This window comes from Cherax quadricarinatus, chromosome 21 (assembly GCF_038502225.1).
Source record: "Cherax quadricarinatus isolate ZL_2023a chromosome 21, ASM3850222v1, whole genome shotgun sequence".
Lineage (NCBI taxonomy): Eukaryota > Metazoa > Arthropoda > Malacostraca > Decapoda > Parastacidae > Cherax > Cherax quadricarinatus.
The window spans coordinates 14,834,540-14,842,039 of record NC_091312.1 but is presented as its reverse complement, the minus strand read 5'-3'; the positions used below and the strand labels follow the sequence as shown (position 1 = coordinate 14,842,039).

Below are 7,500 nucleotides of genomic sequence, written 5' to 3'. Positions count from 1 at the left end.
TGATAATACCGACAAGATGTGGGAAAAAACACTTTTGTACAGTTCAAGACATTTATTACAGGAAACGTTCCACCAAGAGTGGCTTCTTCAGTCCTTAAAAAGCCATTCGTTGTGAAACGTTTCCTCTAATAAATACCCTGAACTGTATATAGATGTACTTTTCCATATCTTTGTACAGTACAACATCGATTTGCCGGACCTTTGGTTCCAAAGCTTCTCCGGATTACTGATTTTCCCGCCTTTAAGAGAGCGCGGTATTCCTTGGTCTTGGGGTGGGATAAGTGATATACAGTTTGGTGGTACATACACTACCGCGGGAATTTCAAGTTCCTGCTCGTAAATTTGTATGGTTCCGGACCATCAGTGTTCGGAAAATCGATGTTGTATTTGTATTACGCACATCTGCGCACCCTCGGTCCTCTGTTCACAACGCCTCTTGTAATAGTAACTTCAGTTCTGCTGCTGCAACGAAACCTGGGCTCCCGTACTTAATAAACCTATCCACCTCCCTGGAGTCTACTTAAGAGTGTGTTCCGAGAGCCGACTCTGCCATGTCCAGATTCATGAAGTCAGGATATGGTTATCAGACTACAGTGCCTACATACCTCGGAGAATTTTCCACTCCATCTACCTACTGCAACATTGGATAGCTCCTGACGAGGCACTGGCAACAGTGTGAAAGGTCTAGACCTAGTTTTTTTTTTCAATCTAATATCTTATTTTGTAGTTTGATTGCCTATGTCTGATTGTCACATATATATATATATATATATATATATATATATATATATATATATATATATATATATATATATATATATATATATATATATATATAAAACATTATCTCTCAGTCCACAGCAGGATTCGAACCTAGAAACTCTGCATCAAAGTACGTAGTAGAGATGTATCGGATGTGAAAATTTAGATATCTGCGGATGCGGATGTGTATGAGGATGTCTTACCTATTTTGCGGATGCGGATATCTGTTTACGGTAAAATGCGGATGCAAATGTAAGAAATTTTGCGGATGTTCCGCGGATGCGGATATCCGATACATCTCTACGAGGCAGTACTAGGCGTAGAGATGTATATTGGATGTGAAAATTTAGATATCCGCAGATGCAGATGTGTATGAGGATGTCTTACTTATTTTCCGGATGGGGATAGCTGTTTACAGTAAAATGCGGATGTGGAGGTAAGAAATTGTGCAGATGTTCCGCGGATGCGAATATCTGATACATCTCCAGTACGTATACCTTCTCCACTCGGCCAGATCCCAGGTCTGGGATGTGGTCAAGTGGAGAAGTTACGACTTGCTTTGATGCAGTGTAGGTTCGAATCCTGCTGTGGCCTGAGAGATAATGTTTGTAAATAATTTAGCCTGTTTGTGAATTGTTAAGTATATATATATATATATATATATATATATATATTATATATATATATATATATATATATATATATATATATATATATATATATATATATATATATATATATATATACACACACACACAAAATTAGAATAAGTGCAGAGGTTTGCAGCAAGACCTGTCCCGGAGCTAAGGAATATGTCCTACGAAGAGAGGTTAAAGGAACTCGACCTGACGACACTGGAGGACAGGAGGGATAAGGGAGACATGATAACGACATATAAAATACTGAAAGGAATTGACAAGATATATAGCGACAGAATGTTTCAGAGATGGGACACAGCAACAAGGGGTCACAACTGGAAGTTGAAAACTCAGACGAGTCACAGGGATGTTAGGAAGTATTCAGTCACATCGTTGTCAGGAAGTGGAACAATCTGGAGAGTGATGTAGTGGAGGCAGGATCCATACATATCTTTAAGAAGAGGTACGATAAAGCTCATGAAGCAGGGAGAGAGTGGACCTAGTAGCGACCAAGCGAAGAGGCGGGAGCCAGGAGCTGTGACTCGACATCTGCAACCACAAATAGGTGAATACACACACACACACACACACACACACACACACACACACACACACACACACACACACACACACACACACACACACACACACACAGGAGGAGAGTGGTGGGGCACCTGGAATGAAACAAGTGTATAATTGACAACCAGCACGGTTTCAGGGAAGGAAAATCCTGTGTCACAAACCTACTAGAGTTTTATGACAAGGTGACAGAAGTAAGACAAGAGAGAGAGGGGTGGATCGACTGCGTATTTTTGGACTGCAAGAAGGCCTTCGACACAGTTCCTCACAAGAGGTTACTGCAAAAGCTAGAGGACCAGGCACACATAACAGGAAAGGCACTGCAATGGATCAGAGAATATCTGACAGGGAGGCAACAACGAGTCATGGTACGCGACGAGGTGTCAGAGTGGGCGCCTGTGACAAGCGGGGTTCCACAGGGGTCAGTCCTAGGACCTGTGCTGTTCTTGGTATACGTGAACGACATAACGGAAGGGATAGACTCAGAAGTGTCCTTGTTTGCAGATGATGTGAAATTAATGAGAAGAATCAAATCGGACGAGGATCAGGCAGGACTACAAAGAGACCTGGACAGGCTACAAGCCTGGTCCAGCAACTGGCTCCTTGAATTTAACCCTGCCAAATGCAAAGTCATGAAGATTGGGGAAGGGCAAAGAAGACCGCAGACACAATATAGTTTAGATGGCCAAAGACTGCAAACCTCACTCAAGGAAAAAGATCTGGGGGTGAGTATAACACCGAGCATATCTCCTGAGGCGCACATCAATCAGATAACTGCTGCAGCATACGGGCGCCTGGCAAACCTACGGATAACGTTCCGATACCTCAGTAAGGATTCGTTTAAGACTCTGTATACCATCTACGTCAGGCCCATACTGGAGTATGCAGCACCAGTTTGGAATCCACACCTAGTCAAGCACGTCAAGAAATTAGAGAAAGTGCAAAGGTTTGAAACAAGACTAGTCCCAGAGCTACGGGGATTGTCCTATGAAGAAAGGTTGAGGGAAATCGGCCTGACGACACTGGAGGCCAGGAGGGTCAGGGGAGACATGATAACGACATATAAAATACTGCGCGGAATAGACGAGGTGGACAAAGACGGGATGTTCCAGAGAAGGGACACAGACACAAGAGGTCACAATTGGAAGTTGAAGACTCAGATGAATCAAAGGGATGTTAGGAAGTATTTCCTCAGTCATAGAGTAGTCAAGCCATGGAATAGCCTAGAAAGTGATGTGGTGGAGGCAGGAACCATACATAGTTTTAAGGCGAGGTATGATAGAGCTCATGGGGCAGGGAGAGAGAGGACCTAGTAGCAATCAGCGAAGAGGCGGGGCCAGGAGCTGTGAATCGACCCCTGCAACCACAAATAGGCGAGTACACACACACTCACACTGGGTTCGACAACGGTAAATATATAACTAACACTAAATTTTAATAACAGCAACACTCAGTTGCAAGATGCAATAAGGAACCATACTAAAAGCAACACTCACTGGGACAGCAACACATTGAGGTCACCGCAACATCTGCAACACAAGAGAAACCAATTTAATCGTCAGAAAACATATGGTCTTAGTGATGTGGTAGAATGTTTCTCTCACACGGATCACTCAAGTCATCAGAGCGATGTTTCTCCCAGAATCCCTGGCTTTTTTTTTTTTTAAGATAATTTCAGAAACGTTTTCACCTAACAACCGGAGAAAAATTGTATAAAATGCCGGCACACGGTGGAAAGAGATACATAAATGCAGCATAAAGCGATCCTTTATTGACAACGTTTTGCCCACACAGTGAGCTTTATCAAGTCAAATTACACGGGCGAAACGATGTCAATGAAAAGTAGTATTAAACTCCATGTCTTTTTCACCGAGAATCTGTTTAATTCATTTCCACACACACACACACACACACACACACACACACACACACACACACACACACACACACACACACAATACCTTCCCAGCTGACCCACAACAACATAAACAATGACCTTAGCCCTGGGAGTTGAACATCCTGCTATATAAAAACCAGCTTTGTGGCTGCCCATATTAAGAACCTCACCCTCCACTACCACAACTGTACGTTAGTGTTCCACAGTGTTCATCGCCCCACCATTACACTCTTCATTTCCTCCCTCACCTCGCATCGTTCCTGTACAAAATAGGCGAAGAACACTCAATTCTTCGAAGTGTTCTGATCAATAAGTTGCGAGCAATCGATGAGAGGCCTCCGAGGCTGAGATATCACGTAGGCAGCCTCTCCACTCACCCCACTTGTGCGACGCCACTTGTGCCAATACTTAACAGAGGTGAGAGGGTGAGGTGGATGGGGTCAGCAGGGAAGGAGGTGAAACAGTAAAGAAGGTGCAACGGAAGAAGGAAGGTGCAACGGAAGGAGGTGGAATGGAAGTAGGGAGGGAACTAAGAGGAAAGGGGAACCGAAGAGGTAAGAAAGAGGAAGGGGAGAAGGAACAACGAGGAAGTAGTCAAATCAAAAAATAAAAAACGAAACCCTTCAGTGTTGAGATGCATCTAGATTTGAGAGTAAATGTAAAGGAACTCACGGGGTTGGCAATTTAATGTCGAACATCTTAAAAGTATTGAAATACTTCACAGAACAGAGGCATGGATTCAAAAATGGTAGGCCGTGCCTAAGAAATTTTATACATACTAACCGCGGGCGTCACCAAGCTACCTCTACTCTAAGAGAACTTCCCCTCAATCCACTCTTGCTGCTCTTGATATGTGTGTGTGTGTGTGTGTGTGTGTGTGTGTGTGTGTGTGTGTGTGTGTGTGTGTGTGTGTGTGTGTGTGTGTGTCGTGCCGGATAGGTAAAAACTTGCGATTTTGGCTTCCATAGCAACGCTCTTATTGCGGAATAAGGCAAGCGAAAATTTGAGTATGCAATAATTTCGCAAAAATCATTCTGAACCTAACGGAAAAATATTGTGTTTGTTTATTATTAAATTATTGCAAATTTATCTAAAATATATTTAGCTGGATTAGGCTAAATTGAATTGCGCTTGTTATAATAAGATTAGGTAAATTTTCTAAGGTTCGTTTGGTACAAAATTATTATTTTTTACATTAACATAAATGAAAAAGTATATCTTTAAACTTATTAGTGAAAATTTTTAAAAACGATTTAATTTTAAATGAGTTCATGTTAATTGACCAATTTTAACTACTCACACACACACACACACACACACACCCACACACACACACACACACACACACACACACACACACATATATATATATATATATATATATATATATATATATATATATATATAGGTAGTAGGTTGGTAGACAGCAACCACCCAGGGAAGTACTACCGTCCTGCCAGATGACTGTGAAACAAAAACCTGTAACTGTTTTGCATGATGGTAGGATTGCTGGTTTTCTTTTTCTGTCTCATAAACACGCTAGATAACAGGGATATCTTGCTACTCCTACTTACACTTTGGTCACACTTCACAGACACGCACATGCATATATATATATACATACATCTAGGTTTTTCTCCTTATTCTAAATAGCTCTTGTTCTTTTTTATTTCTTCTATTGTCCATGGGGAAGTGGAAAAGAATCTTTCCTCCGTAAGCCATGCGTGTCGTATGAGGCGACTAAAATGCCGGGAGCAATGGGCTAGTAACCCCTTCTCCTGTATACATTTACTAAAAAAGAGAAGAAGAAAAACTTTATAAAACTGGGTTGTTTAAATGTGCGTGGATGTAGTGCGGATGACAAGAAACAGATGATTGCTGATGTTATGAATGAAAAGAAGTTGGATGTCCTGGCTCTAAGCGAAACAAAGCTGAAGGGGGTAGGAGAGTTTCAGTGGGGGGAAATAAATGGGATTAAATCTGGAGTATCTGAGAGAGTTAGAGCAAAGGAAGGGGTAGCAGTAATGTTAAATGATCAGTTATGGAAGGAGAAAAGAGAATATGAATGTGTAAATTCGAGAATTATGTGGATTAAAGTAAAGGTTGGATGCGAGAAGTGGGTCATAATAAGCGTGTATGCACCTGGAGAAGAGAGGAATGCAGAGGAGAGAGAGAGATTTTGGGAGATGTTAAGTGAATGTATAGGAGCCTTTGAACCAAGTGAGAGAGTAATTGTGGTAGGGGACCTGAATGCTAAAGTAGGAGAAACTTTTAGAGAGGGTGTGGTAGGTAAGTTTGGGGTGCCAGGTGTAAATGATAATGGGAGCCCTTTGATTGAACTTTGTATAGAAAGGGGTTTAGTTATAGGTAATACATATTTTAAGAAAAAGAGGATAAATAAGTATACACGATATGATGTAGGGCGAAATGACAGTAGTTTGTTGGATTATGTATTAGTAGATAAAAGACTGTTGAGTAGACTTCAGGATGTACATGTTTATCGAGGGGCCACAGATATATCAGATCACTTTCTAGTTGTAGCTACACTGAGAGTAAAAGGTAGATGGGATACAAGGAGAATAGAAGCATCAGGGAAGAGAGAGGTGAAGGTTTATAAACTAAAAGAGGAGGCAGTTAGGGTAAGATATAAACAGCTATTGGAGGATAGATGGGCTAATGAGAGCATAGACAATGGGGTCGAAGAGGAATGGGGTAGGTTTAAAAATGTAGTGTTAGAGTGTTCAGCAGAAGTTTGTGGTTACAGGAAAGTGGGTGCAGGAGGGAAGAGGAGCGATTGGTGGAATGATGATGTAAAGAGAGTAGTAAGGGAGAAAAAGTTAGCATATGAGAAGTTTTTACAAAGTAGAAGTGATGCAAGGAGGGAAGAGTATATGGAGAAAAAGAGAGAGGTTAAGAGAGTGGTGAAGCAATGTAAAAAGAGAGCAAATGAGAGAGTGGGTGAGCTGTTATCAACAAATTTTGTTGAAAATAAGAAAAAGTTTTGGAGTGAGATTAACAAGTTAAGGAAGCCTAGAGAACAAATGGATTTGTCAGTTAAAAATAGGAGAGGAGAGTTATTAAATGGAGAGTTAGAGGTATTGGGAAGATGGAGGGAATATTTTGAGGAATTGTTAAATGTTGATGAAGATAGGGAAGCTGTGATTTCGTGTATAGGGCAAGGAGGAATAACATCTTGTAGGAGTGAGGAAGAGCCAGTTGTGAGTGTGGGGGAAGTTCGTGAGGCAGTAGGTAAAATGAAAGGGGGTAAGGCAGCCGGGATTGATGGGATAAAGATAGAAATGTTAAAAGCAGGTGGGGATATAGTTTTGGAGTGGTTGGTGCAATTATTTAATAAATGTATGGAAGAGGGTAAGGTACCTAGGGATTGGCAGAGAGCATGCATAGTTCCTTTGTATAAAGGCAAAGGGGATAAAAGAGAGTGCAAAAATTATAGGGGGATAAGTCTGTTGAGTGTACCTGGTAAAGTGTATGGTAGAGTTATAATTGAAAGAATTAAGAGTAAGACGGAGAATAGGATAGCAGATGAACAAGGAGGCTTTAGGAAAGGTAGGGGGTGTGTGGACCAGGTGTTTACAGTGAAACATATAAGTGAACAGTATTTAG

The 7,500-nt window shown here is 41.3% G+C and overlaps 1 protein-coding gene across 2 annotated transcripts in view; it reads right to left on the bottom strand.

The window, feature by feature from the left end:
- The window catches only part of MESR3 (misexpression suppressor of ras 3), a 276,810-nt gene that overhangs the window by 89,458 nt on the left and 179,852 nt on the right, over positions 1–7,500 (bottom strand). The window contains exon 3 of one of the 2 annotated variants that reach the window (XM_053777167.2): positions 3,476–3,508. The exons of the other annotated variant lie outside the window; for it this stretch is intronic. The gene's annotated coding sequence lies outside the window, so the exon portion shown is untranslated. The remainder of the gene's footprint in view (positions 1–3,475; positions 3,509–7,500) is intronic. 2 annotated transcript variants of the gene reach the window in all.